Genomic DNA, 12,500 nt, shown 5'->3' on the forward strand with positions numbered 1-12,500 from the left:
CGTTCTTCATCGACCCGAGAACCGAGTGATCCACCGCTTAGAGTCGTGAAAAAGTGTTTGTTCAATTCCGTACAGTCAAAACCAAACGTTTCTGGCACTCGGCCAAACAGTGGCCAAGAAGGGCGCTTTTCAGCGCACGCTTGGACTCCAAAACTCTGCCGCGCCTTTTTCGGCTGCCGCAAATCGAGCAAACGGTGTGTTTCGGACGGCGTTTCGCTTCCGCTACTTGCGAGTGCTTTCGTGGTCCACCCCTCTATAAATACTCGGGAGGCGTCGAAGCCGGTTCTCCAAGCCGGACCCGTAGGTATCGTTGTGTGCTCGCTCTCATTGGCCCGCCTAACCAGAAAATGCCTGCGGTACACCCATTTGGATAAGAGTGCACGCAGATGCGGGCCTCGACGGCTACACATTTCCTCGGGCGGCCGCCTCCCGGCCTCCGTGGAGCGCGGGATGCACGGTCCCATCGACAAGCCTCTCCCGTTTTTACCGTGGCGTCGCGGTTCACCACGGCGGGCGGGTCGGTCTCCTCCGCATAAAAAGGGGGACCCCCGCTTTTTGTTCCACGAAATCGCACAAGCTTTTTTCGCATCCACGGTTTGCCACCGCACACCAAAATGCCGATCCGGCTGCCTACTTTAGCCAACAGGTGGAGCCAGGCGCGCCGTACTTGCGCGGCACTTCCCACGTCCACCGAAGTCGGTGCCAAGGACCACTTTCGGCGCCGGAGCCGCGTACGAGCCTACTCGAGGCGGAAGAACGAAGCCAGCAAGGGCCTGGCCGCAAGTGCGTTCAATTGTCGGGACGTCCAAGTCCCTCGTTCTTCCGTGCTTCCTCTTTCGGCAAGTCGTTGCGGCACCTTCCCAAAGCGCGCAGACCCGCTAATCGCGACGAGCGCGACGTGGCCGTGCCGCCTTTCCCTCGGCAGCAAGCAAAACGCCTGGCAACGTCGACGCTCCCCTAACCGCGATCTCGCACCGTGTTTCGTGTGGCGAATTCAAAAGCCGGCCGGCGCTGCTGCAACCATTACGGTCGGTACGCATACGCCGCGGAGGGCGGGACGGTCATCGGAGCGTGCGGTTCCTCCATCGAGTACTGCGCACCTCGGCCGTCGCATCGCCGTGCCATGACCGGCCGCGCGTCAACGCGAAACGGTGCCAGCGAGATCCCTCGCCTGCAAGAACCGACCGGCAGCCTCCGTCACCCGAGGACGCGGAGGCGCTTGCCGCGGACGGCGGGACGGTATGCACTGGTGCACAGCGGACCCGTCACATCGCCAGTTCCTTGACCGACCGCCGACGCTTGTGCCGTTCCTCTCGTACTTGGCAGTCGCCGCGCGATTGTCGGGTCTCGTTCTTGCACGCTCGAACGGTCGGGAGGGCACTCGGCTGGCGTTTCGGGAACGCGCAGCCTCGCCTTCTACCGACGTAACCACGACTCGCCGTTCGCGCTCCGCCGCTCCTGTTTACAGTACTAGGCGGTCCCGCAGCGGTCGGGTCGCGCATTTCGAGCGCTTCGAGCCACGGTGCAGTGGCGGGTCGAAAGCCGACCTATGAGTGCGTTGCGCCGTTTGTACCCGCGTCCGCCACCTGGCCGACCGTCCAAGGTCGCGGTGTTGGCGTCCGCTGGGCGCAACAATTTGTCACGGGGTGCCGCTCCACATTCAGGCAGCCCCGTGGGGAAAAGCCGACCCCGCGTCCAAACGGGGTCAGCGGCAGAAAGTGTCGGGCGCAGACGCAGCTGAGGCGCTCACCCTTCACAATCCGTTAATGATCCTTCCGCAGGTTCACCTACGGAAACCTTGTTACGACTTTTACTTCCTCTAAATGATCAAGTTTGGTCATCTTTCCAACAGACCGGCGCAACCGAAAGGCCGCGCCGGACATCGGTCCGAAGACCTCACTAAATCATTCAATCGGTAGTAGCGACGGGCGGTGTGTACAAAGGGCAGGGACGTAATCAACGCGAGCTTATGACTCGCGCTTACTGGGAATTCCTCGTTCAAGGGGAACAATTGCAAGCCCCTATCCCAATCACGAAAGAAGTTCCACGGGTTACCCAGTCTTTTCAGACAGGGATAAAGACACGCTGCTTCCTTCAGTGTAGCGCGCGTGCGGCCCCGGACATCTAAGGGCATCACAGACCTGTTATTGCTCTGTTTCGTGCGGCTAGGAGCCGCTTGTCCCTCTAAGAAGGTTGTAAGGTGCTGGGAACCCCGCACCTATTTAATAGGCTAGAGTCTCGTTCGTTATCGGAATTAACCAGACAAATCGCTCCACCAACTAAGAACGGCCATGCACCACCATCCACCGAATCAAGAAAGAGCTCTCAATCTGTCAATCCTCCCAGTGTCCGGGCCGGGTAAGTTTTCCCGTGTTGAGTCAAATTAAGCCGCAGGCTCCACTCCTGGTGGTGCCCTTCCGTCAATTCCTTTAAGTTTCAGCTTTGCAACCATACTTCCCCCGGAACCCAAATACTTTGGTTTCCCGGAAGCTGCCCGCCGAGTCATTTGAGTAACTCAGGCGGATCGCTGGTTGGCATCGTTTATGGTCAGAACTAGGGCGGTATCTGATCGCCTTCGAACCTCTGACTTTCGTTCTTGATCAATGAAAACATTCTTGGCAAATGCTTTCGCAGTAGTTCGTCTTGCGACGGTCCAAGAATTTCACCTCTAGCGCCGCAATACGAATGCCCCCGTCCGTCCCTCTTAATCATTACCTCGTATTCCAAAAACCAACAGAACAGAAACGAGGTCTTGTTCTATTATTCCATGCAAGTTTATTCAGGCGACTCGCCTGCGTTGAGCACTCTAATTTTTTCAAAGTAAAAGCACCGGCCATCTCGAGGCACACAATGAAGTGCACCAAGAAAGAACCGGCATGATGTTCAGTCCGAGCCGTCGCATCGGGTAGATGCACTACTCGTCTGGAACTGAGATCCAACTACGAGCTTTTTAACCGCAGCAGCTTTAGTATACGCTATTGGAGCTGGAATTACCGCGGCTGCTGGCACCAGACTTGCCCTCCAATTGATCCTCGTTAAAGGATTTAGAGTGTACTCATTTCAATTACGGGGCCTCAAAAGAGTCCCGTATTGTTATTTTTCGTCACTACCTCCCCGTGCCGGGAGTGGGTAATTTGCGCGCCTGCTGCCTTCCTTGGATGTGGTAGCCGTTTCTCAGGCTCCCTCTCCGGAATCGAACCCTGATTCTCCGTTACCCGTAACAACCATGGTAAGCAAGTAACCTACCATCGAAAGTTGATAAGGCAGACACTTGAAAGAAACGTCGCCGGCTCGTGGCCATGCGATCAGCACAAAGTTATCCAGAGTCACCACACAATACGGGCCGAAACCCGATCGATCTTGGTCTAATAAAAGCACCCGTTACCCAAAGGGCTCCAGGCTCACTGCATGTATTAGCTCTAGAATTGCCACAGTTATCCAAGTAGGAAGAAACGATCTAAGGAACCATAACTGATTTAATGAGCCATTCGCGGTTTCGCCTTATTTCGGCATGTACTTAGACATGCATGGCTTAATCTTTGAGACAAGCATATGATTACTGGCAGGATCAACCAGGTAATCGTTCGACTGCGCGTCCGTCCTCGCCCTCGGCGGGCCGGACGCAGTCTGTGTGCGGCGGAGGCCACCTTCAGGCGCCCCAACACGCTTATTTTGCACTCCGAGATGACGGCGTTCGAGCTCGCTACGGCACAACCTTCCCGAAAGACGAGTGGGAGCCGTGCGGCAAGAAGCACGTTCATGCTCGCTCTTTTTCGTTGCATCGACTCGGTCGCGCCGTGCGGGTTGCCCAAGCCCGCTGCACTGTCGGTGGACCGGCCGGAACTAGCAACGGAGCCGAGACTGCAAAGCCGCCAGACGACGGGTCACGCCCGCGTCTTCGGCGCTTTCGCATCTGAATCGCCCGAGGACGACACGGAACACACCTCGATATCGTGGTAAAACGGCACCGTCCGACAACCAGCCCCTAACGCATCAAGCGGATGAGGCTGCAGACGACTGCCGTGGATTCCCCTGGAGCAGACCCGAGGACACGCTTGACGAGGCCGAAGCCCGCCGCATATCAGACACCCGGTCGCTTTCGCGTACGCCGCTCACGAGAACCCCCACATAATAGCAGCGATAAGTACCCAGACCTCCTTGGGCCCTAATACGAGCGTACTCGAGAAAATTTCACCGCGGGTGTGCCCCGAAACGTGTGCCATGTTGAGCGTGCCACAAGTCTACGTCGCTCTCAAACCCGCCGAGGTCGTAGAATTTGCGACCCTACTCACGAAATTCCCACCGAGGATACGGCCGCAAACGTACCGCACCTTGGGTAGGCCACGAGTTTGTGCAACACTACGCTGACGGCACAGCACCGAGGTCGTGCGCGCACGCACGGGAAAATTCCGCCGCGGTTTCTGCCGAAAACGTGAGGCACCACGACTCTCCGCAAGTTCGCGTCGACTGCGAAAGACCGAAGTCGTGAACGACGTGTCCGCTACTCGCCGCCGACACGCTGGACACCAAACGTACAACGACTCGACGGCGTCGTAGAGGCCCACGACGCGGTTTTCCTTAACGACGTCTCGGCGTGGCACCGACAGGTTAGAACGGCCGACCAACGTTCCCTGTCCGCCGTTCGGCTCAGTCGAAGGGCTCGGCGACTTCGGCAACGCTGCGAAGCCGCACGGTGACGCACGCCATGTCCCCATTTTTTTTTTCTTTCTGCGTCTGCCGGGGTGCCCCTATAATAGCAGCGATAAGCACCCAGACCGCCGTGGGTCGCTCGCCCCGGCTGACGTGGTTTTTCGTACTCCTGCGGCGGTCGCCGTCAAGCACGTCCAAATACGCTACTTTCGTGGGCGCATTCACGCTCTTTCGCTTCGCCGGAGTGCCAGCACTCACTCTGCCAAAAACGGCGAACATCCGAGCGGCGGTTCCCACTTTTGCGTCGGCGTCGCAAACCCCGCCCCGGCAGACGAGGTTTGCCGTACTCGTGCGACGGTGGCCGGCGGGCACGTCGAAAGACGCCGATATCGTGCGCGAATTGGCGCACCTTGGCTTCACCGGAGTGCCGCCACTGACTCCTCCAAAAACGGCGAAGATCCGAGCGGCGCTTCCCACTTTCGCATCGGCGTCCCGAACTCCGCCCCGGCTGACGCGGTTTACCGTACTCGTGCGACGGTCGCCGGCGAGCACGTGGAAAGACGCCGATATCGTGCCCGAATCGGCTCCGTTCGGCTTCGCCGGAGTGCCAGCACTGGCTCGGCGAAAGACGACGAACATCCGAGCGACGGTTCTCACTATTGCGTACGCGTCGCAAACCCCGCCCCGGCAGACGCACTTTGCCGTACTCGTGCGACGGTCGCCGGCGAGCACGTAGAAAGACGCCGATATCGTGCCGGAATCGGCCCCGTTTGGCTTCGCCGGAGTGCCAGCACTCACTCGGCCACAAACGGCGAACATCCGAGCGGCGGTTCCCACTTAGCCGTCGGCGTCCCGAACTCCGCCCCGGCAGACGCGGTTGCCGAGCTCGTGCGACTAGCGACCGCGAAGCCGTCTCGCGACGCCGCTTTCGTGCGCGGCTCCCACTGCGACCTGGGTCACCCGAGGTCGACGAGCAAAAAAGAATGTCGAAAAAAATTTTTTTTTTTTTTTTGCGTCTGCCGGGGTGCCCCTATAATAGCAGCGATAAGCACCCAGACCGCCATGGGTCGCTCGCCCCGGCTGACGTGGTTTTTCGTTTTCCTGCGGTGGTCGTCGTCAAGCACGTCCAAACACGCCACTTTCGTGGGCGCATTCGCGCTCTTTCGCTTCGCCGGAGTGCCAGCACTCACTCTGCCAAAAACGGCGAACATCCGAGCGGCGGTTCCCACTTTTGCGTCGGCGTCGCAAACCCCGCCCCGGCAGACGAGGTTTGCCGTACTCGTGCGACGGTGGCCGGCGGGCACGTCGAAAGACGCCGATATCGTGCGCGAATTGGCGCACCTTGGCTTCACCGGAGTGCCGCCACTGACTCCTCCAAAAACGGCGAAGATCCGAGCGGCGCTTCCCACTTTCGCATCGGCGTCCCGAACTCCGCCCCGGCTGACGCGGTTTACCGTACTCGTGCGACGGTCGCCGGCGAGCACGTGGAAAGACGCCGATATCGTGCCCGAATCGGCTCCGTTCGGCTTCGCCGGATTGCCAGCACTGGCTCGGCGAAAGACGACGAACATCCGAGCGACGGTTCTCACTATTGCGTACGCGTCGCAAACCCCGCCCCGGCAGACGCACTTTGCCGTACTCGTGCGACGGTCGCCGGCGAGCACGTAGAAAGACGCCGATATCGTGCCGGAATCGGCCCCGTTTGGCTTCGCCGGAGTGCCAGCACTCACTCGGCCACAAACGGCGAACATCCGAGCGGCGGTTCCCACTTAGCCGTCGGCGTCCCGAACTCCGCCCCGGCAGACGCGGTTGCCGAGCTCGTGCGACTAGCGACCGCGAAGCCGTCTCGCGACGCCGCTTTCGTGCGCGGCTCCCACTGCGACCTGGGTCACCCGAGGTCGACGAGCAAAAAAGAATGTCGAAAAAAATTTTTTTTTTTTTTTTTGCGTCTGCCGGGGTGCCCCTATAATAGCAGCGATAAGCACCCAGACCGCCATGGGTCGCTCGCCCCGGCTGACGTGGTTTTTCGTTTTCCTGCGGTGGTCGTCGTCAAGCACGTCCAAACACGCCACTTTCGTGGGCGCATTCGCGCTCTTTCGCTTCGCCGGAGTGCCAGCACTCACTCTGCCAAAAACGGCGAACATCCTAGTGGCGGTTCCCACTTTTGTGTCGGCGTCGCCAACCCCGCCCCGGCATACGCGGTTTGCCGTACTCGTGCGGCGGTGGCCGGCGGGCACGTCGAAAGACACCGATATCGTGCGCGAGTCGATGCTTCTTGGTCTCGCAGGAGGGCCGCCACTCACTCCTGCAAAAACGGCGAAGATCCGAGCGGCGCTTCCCACTTTTTCGTCGGCGTCGCAAACCTCGCCCCGGCAGACGCGCTTTGCCGTACTCGTGCGACGGTCGCCGGCGAGCACGTCGAAATACGCCGATATCGTGCCCGAATCGGCCCCGTTTCGCTTCGCCGGAGTGCCAGCACTCGCTCGGCCAAAGACGACGAACATCCGAGCGACGGTTCCCACTATTGCGTACGCGTCGCGAACCCCGCCCCGGCAGACGCGGTTTGCCGTACTCGTGCGGCGGTGTGAAGACGCCGATATCGTGCACGAATTGGCGCTCCTTGGCTTCACCGGAGTGCCAGCACTCACTCGGCCAAAAACGGCGAACATCCGAGCAGCGGTACCCACTTAGCCGTCGGCATCCCGAACTCCGCGCCGGCTGACGCGGTTGCCGAGCTCGTGCGACTAGCGACCGCGAACGCGTCTCGCGACGCCGCTTTCGTGCGCGGCTCCCATTGCGACCTGGGTTACCCGAGCTCGACCAGCAAAAAAGAAGGTCGAAAATTTTTTTTTTTTTTTCTGCGTCTGCCGGGGTGCCCCTATAATAGCAGCGATAAGCACCCAGACCGCCGTGTGTCGCTCGCCCCGGCTGACGTGGTTTTTCGTACTCCTGCAGCGGTCGCCGTCACGCACGTCCAAATACGCCACTTTCGTGGGCGCATTCGCGCTCTTTCGCGTCGCCGGAGTGCCAGCACTCACTCTGCCAAAAACGGCCAACATCCGAGCGGCGGTTCCCACTTTTGCGTCGGCGTCGTAAACCCCGCCCCGGCAGACGCGGTTTGCCCTACTCGTGCGACGGTCGCCGGCGAGCGCGTCGAAAGACGCCGATATCGTGCGCTAATTGGCGCTCCTTGGCTTCTCCGGAGTGCCGCCACTCACTCCTCCAAAAACGGCGAAGATCCGAGCGGCGTTCTCCACTTTCGCATCGGCGTCCCGAACTCCGCCCGGGCTGACGCGGTTTACCGTACTCGTGCGACGGTCGCCGGCGGGCACGTCGAAAGACGCCGATATCGTGCCGTAATCGGCCCCGTTTGGCTTCGCCCGAGTGCCAGCACTCACTCGGCCAAAAACGGCGAACATCCGAGCAGCGTTTCCCACTTTCGCATCGGCGTCCCGAAGCCCGCCCCGGCAGACGCGGTTTGCCCTACTCGAGCGACGGTCGCCGGCGATCACGTCGAAAGGCGCCGAATTCGTGCACGAATCGATGCTTCTTGGTCTCGCAGGAGGGCCGCCACTCACTCCTGCAAAAACGGCGAAGATCCGAGTTGCGCTTCCCACTTTTTCGTCGGCGTCCCGAACTACGCCCCGGCTGACGCGGTTTACCGTACTCGTGCGACGGTCGCCGGCGGGCACTTCAAAATACGCCGATTTCGTGGGCGCATTCACGCTGTTTCGCTTCCCCGGAGTGCCAACACTCACTCTGCCGAAAGCGGCGATCATCCGAGCGGCGGTTCCCACTTTTGCGTCGGCTTCGCAAACGGCGCCCCGGCAGACGCGCTCGTGCGACGTACTCGTGCGACGGTCGCCGGCGAGCACGTCGAAAGACGCCGATATCGTGCTCGAATCGACCCCGTTTCGCTTCGCCGGAGTGCTGCCAGTCACGGCGCAGAAAACGGCGAACAAGTGTTTTTTTTTTTTTTTTTCCTAGAATTTGTGTTATAGAAGGCACATTTGATATCGGACGATAATTTTCAACTTTATCACGCGCACCGATTTTCGTGTAGAGGTTTGCAAGTTTATGGGAATTTCTCCACTTGGAATAATGCGATTTAGTAGTACTACGAGAACTTCATGGATGTACTCAAGGGTACGGGGCAAGTCAGTTACGTCAACACCTGCAGATTTTTTACACTTCAAACTGAAAATTGTTGGTTGTGAGTCCTCGTGTGATATTAAAGGCCGATTCGCTAACACATAGAACAAAGAAAGAAAGGAAGAAAAAACGCCCGCGCTCGCTCAAGAAACCTGGGTTCGCAACAAGTGGCAACAACAAGCAACCGAGCGAGTGCGCCAAAACCCGTCAGTCGCGTCAACCGACGTCAGCCGGGGCGGCACGGGACAGGAAAAATCACTTCAGCCGGGGCGGCGGGGCACCGAATAAACCTCGTCACCTCGTCGCAGGATAAAAGAGGAAACAAAAAGTCTAAACAGCGTCTGCTGGAGCGAATGCGTAATAAAACAACAACAACAACAAAAAAAAAAAAACACCCGCGCTCAAGAAGTCTGCAATCACCACAAAAGGCGACTGTGACCGAGCAGCGTCAGCCGGGGCCGTGCGGAAACGGAAAAACCGCGACTACCGGGGCGTCGAGGCACCGAAAAATCCACTTCAGCCGCGGCGAAAAAAAAAACAAAAAGAAAGACGGAGGGGGGGGGGGGGGAACCACGTCTGCCGGGGCGAAGGAAAAAAAAAAAACGCGTCTGCCGGGGCGAGCCCGGGTGCGGCACCACCGGGAAAACTGTGGCAAACAGACATGGCGATCGAGTGAGTGGGCCGCCAGCCAGGCTCAGCCAAAAAGTGCAAAGTCCGAACTGCGTCAGCCGGGGCGGCAAAAACCACGTCAGCCGGGGCGGCGCAAAAAACCGCGTCTGCCGGGGCGGCACGAAACCGCGTCAGCCGGGGCGGCGCGAAAACTGCGTCAGCCGGGGCGAAAGAAAAAAAAAAAAAAAAACGCGTCTGCCGGGGCGAGCCCGGGTGCGGCACCACCGGGAAAACTGTGGCAAACAGACATGGCGATCGAGTGAGTGGGCCGCCAGCCAGGCACAGCCGAAAAGTGCAAAGTCCGAACCGTGTCAGCCGGGGCGGCAAAAAACCGCGTCAGCCGGGGCGGCGCAAAAAACCGCGTCTGCCGGGGCGGCACGAAACCGCGTCAGCCGGGGCGGCGCGAAAACTGCGTCAGCCGGGGCGAGCCCGGGTGCGGCACCACCGGGAAAACTGTGGCAAACAGACATGGCGATCGAGTGAGTGGGCCGCCAGCCAGGCTCAGCCAAAAAGTGCCAAGTCCGAACTGCGTCAGCCGGGGCGGCAAAAAACCGCGTCAGCCGGGGCGGCGCAAAAAACCGCGTCTGCCGGGGCGGCGCGAAAACCGCGTCTGCCGGGGCGGCGCGAAAACTGCGTCAGCCGGGGCGAAAGAAAAAAAAAAACGCGTCTGCCGGGGCGAGCCCGGGTGCGGCACCACCGGGAAAACTGTGGCAAACAGACATGGCGATCGAGTGAGTGGGCCGCCAGCAAGGCTCAGCCAAAAAGTGCTAAGTCCGAACTGCGTCAGCTGGGGCGGCAAAAAACCGCGTCTGCCGGGGCGGCACGAAACCGCGTCAGCCGGGGCGGCGCGAAAACCGCGTCTGCCGGGGCGGCACGAAACCGCGTCAGCCGGGGCGGCGCGAAAACTGCGTCAGCCGGGGCGAGCCCGGGTGCGGCACCACCGGGAAAACTGTGGCAAACAGACATGGCGATCGAGTGAGTGGGCCGCCAGCCAGGCACAGCCGAAAAGTGCTAAGTCCGAACTGCGTCAGCCGGGGCGGCAAAAACCGCGTCAGCCGGGGCGGCGCGAAAACCGCGTCTGCCGGGGCGGCACGAAACCGCGTCAGCCGGGGCGGCGCGAAAACTGCGTCAGCCGGGGCGAGCCCGGGTGCGGCACCACCGGGAAAACTGTGGCTAACAGACATGGCGATCGAGTGAGTGGGCCACCAGCCAGGCTCAGCCAAAAAGTGCTAAGTCCGAACTGCGTCAGCCGGGGCGGCAAAAACCGCGTCAGCCGGGGCGGCGCAAAAAACCGCGTCTGCCGGGGCGGCACGAAACCGCGTCAGCCGGGGCGGCGCGAAAACTGCGTCAGCCGGGGCGAAAGAAAAAAAAAAAACGCGTCTGCCGGGGCGAGCCCGGGTGCGGCACCACCGGGAAAACTGTGGCAAACAGACATGGCGATCGAGTGAGTGGGCCGCCAGCCAGGCACAGCCGAAAAGTGCCAAGTCCGAACTGCGTCAGCCGGGGCGGCAAAAAACCGCGTCAGCCGGGGCGGCGCAAAAAACCGCGTCTGCCGGGGCGGCACGAAACCGCGTCAGCCGGGGCGGCGCGAAAACTGCGTCAGCCGGGGCGAGCCCGGGTGCGGCACCACCGGGAAAACTGTGGCAAACAGACATGGCGATCGAGTGAGTGGGCCGCCAGCCAGGCTCAGCCAAAAAGTGCCAAGTCCGAACTGCGTCAGCCGGGGCGGCGCAAAAAACCGCGTCTGCCGGGGCGGCGCGAAAACCGCGTCTGCCGGGGCGGCGCGAAAACTGCGTCAGCCGGGGCGAAAGAAAAAAAAAACGCGTCTGCCGGGGCGAGCCCGGGTGCGGCACCACCGGGAAAACTGTGGCAAACAGACATGGCGATCGAGTGAGTGGGCCGCCAGCAAGGCTCAGCCAAAAAGTGCCAAGTCCGAACTGCGTCAGCCGGGGCGGCAAAAAACCGCGTCTGCCGGGGCGGCACGAAACCGCGTCAGCCGGGGCGGCGCGAAAACCGCGTCTGCCGGGGCGGCACGAAACCGCGTCAGCCGGGGCGGCGCGAAAACTGCGTCAGCCGGGGCGAGCCCGGGTGCGGCACCACCGGGAAAACTGTGGCAAACAGACATGGCGATCGAGTGAGTGGGCCGCCAGCCAGGCACAGCCGAAAAGTGCTAAGTCCGAACTGCGTCAGCCGGGGCGGCAAAAACCGCGTCAGCCGGGGCGGCGCAAAAACCGCGTCTGCCGGGGCGAATGCAAAAAAAACAAAGAAAAAAGCCCGCGCTTAATCAAAAGAAAACAAAGAAAAAAGCTTGCGCTTAATCAAAAGAAAACAAACAAAAAAAGTTCGCGCTTAAGCCTGGCGGTGGAACCACCGGGGCAAACAGACCTGGCGATCGAGTGAGTGGGCCGCCAGCCGGGGTGAGCCAAAAAGTGCAAAGTCGGAACCGCGTCAGCCGGGGCGGCGCGAAAACCGCGTCAGCCGGGGCGGCGCAAAAACTGCGTCAGCCGGGGCGGCACGGAAAAACGAAAACCGCGTCAGCCGGGGCGGCACGGAAAAACGAAAACCACGTCAGCCGGGGCGACATCAAAATGAGGAAAAAAAAAAAAACTGCCTTAGGACACCTGCGTACACTTTCATGCGTTTGGGCATATCTCTCTGTAACACGCGCGCCCCTCGTTACGCGCGGCACTCTGTTTTCTCCGACACCCATATTTCGGCGGCATGTGGCACGCGCGCCCGTCCCTACGCACGGCACACCGCAGTGCTTTCTCGATATTTTTCTTTTCCTCCAACACCGTCATCTATAGGCTTTTAGTGACCTGTTGCTCGTGGCAAAAGTTCGCTAGCTCTGACACCTCTTGCATGCGCACCGTTTTTGCGCACGGTGCTATGCCGCAAAGCACGGCAGTCGCATGCGTTTCTCTCAGGCACCTCTTTTTTGACACAACGCTGTGGTGCTTAGAAACACACCCGCCGCTTTTGCGCACAGAACTCCACCGTACAGCACGGTAGTCACGTTTGTTCCACAC

At 60.4% G+C, this 12,500-nt stretch overlaps 2 non-coding genes across 2 annotated transcripts in view; both read right to left on the bottom strand.

The window, feature by feature from the left end:
- LOC142791185 (5.8S ribosomal RNA) overlaps window positions 1–45 on the bottom strand; it is a 153-nt gene extending 108 nt beyond the window's left edge. Inside the window, exon 1 of the ribosomal RNA XR_012890048.1 lies at window positions 1–45. This exon is cut by the window's left edge and continues 108 nt beyond it. This is a non-coding gene — a ribosomal RNA (5.8S ribosomal RNA).
- A 1,719-nt stretch (window positions 46–1,764) lies between these two features.
- Window positions 1,765–3,579, bottom strand: LOC142791211 (small subunit ribosomal RNA). Its single transcript, XR_012890074.1, has one exon. It is a non-coding gene; the product is annotated as a small subunit ribosomal RNA (ribosomal RNA).
- Window positions 3,580–12,500: the final 8,921 nt, after the last annotated feature.

Source organism: Rhipicephalus microplus, unplaced genomic scaffold, assembly GCF_043290135.1.
Source record: "Rhipicephalus microplus isolate Deutch F79 unplaced genomic scaffold, USDA_Rmic scaffold_151, whole genome shotgun sequence".
NCBI classification, from domain to species: Eukaryota; Metazoa; Arthropoda; class Arachnida; order Ixodida; family Ixodidae; genus Rhipicephalus; species Rhipicephalus microplus.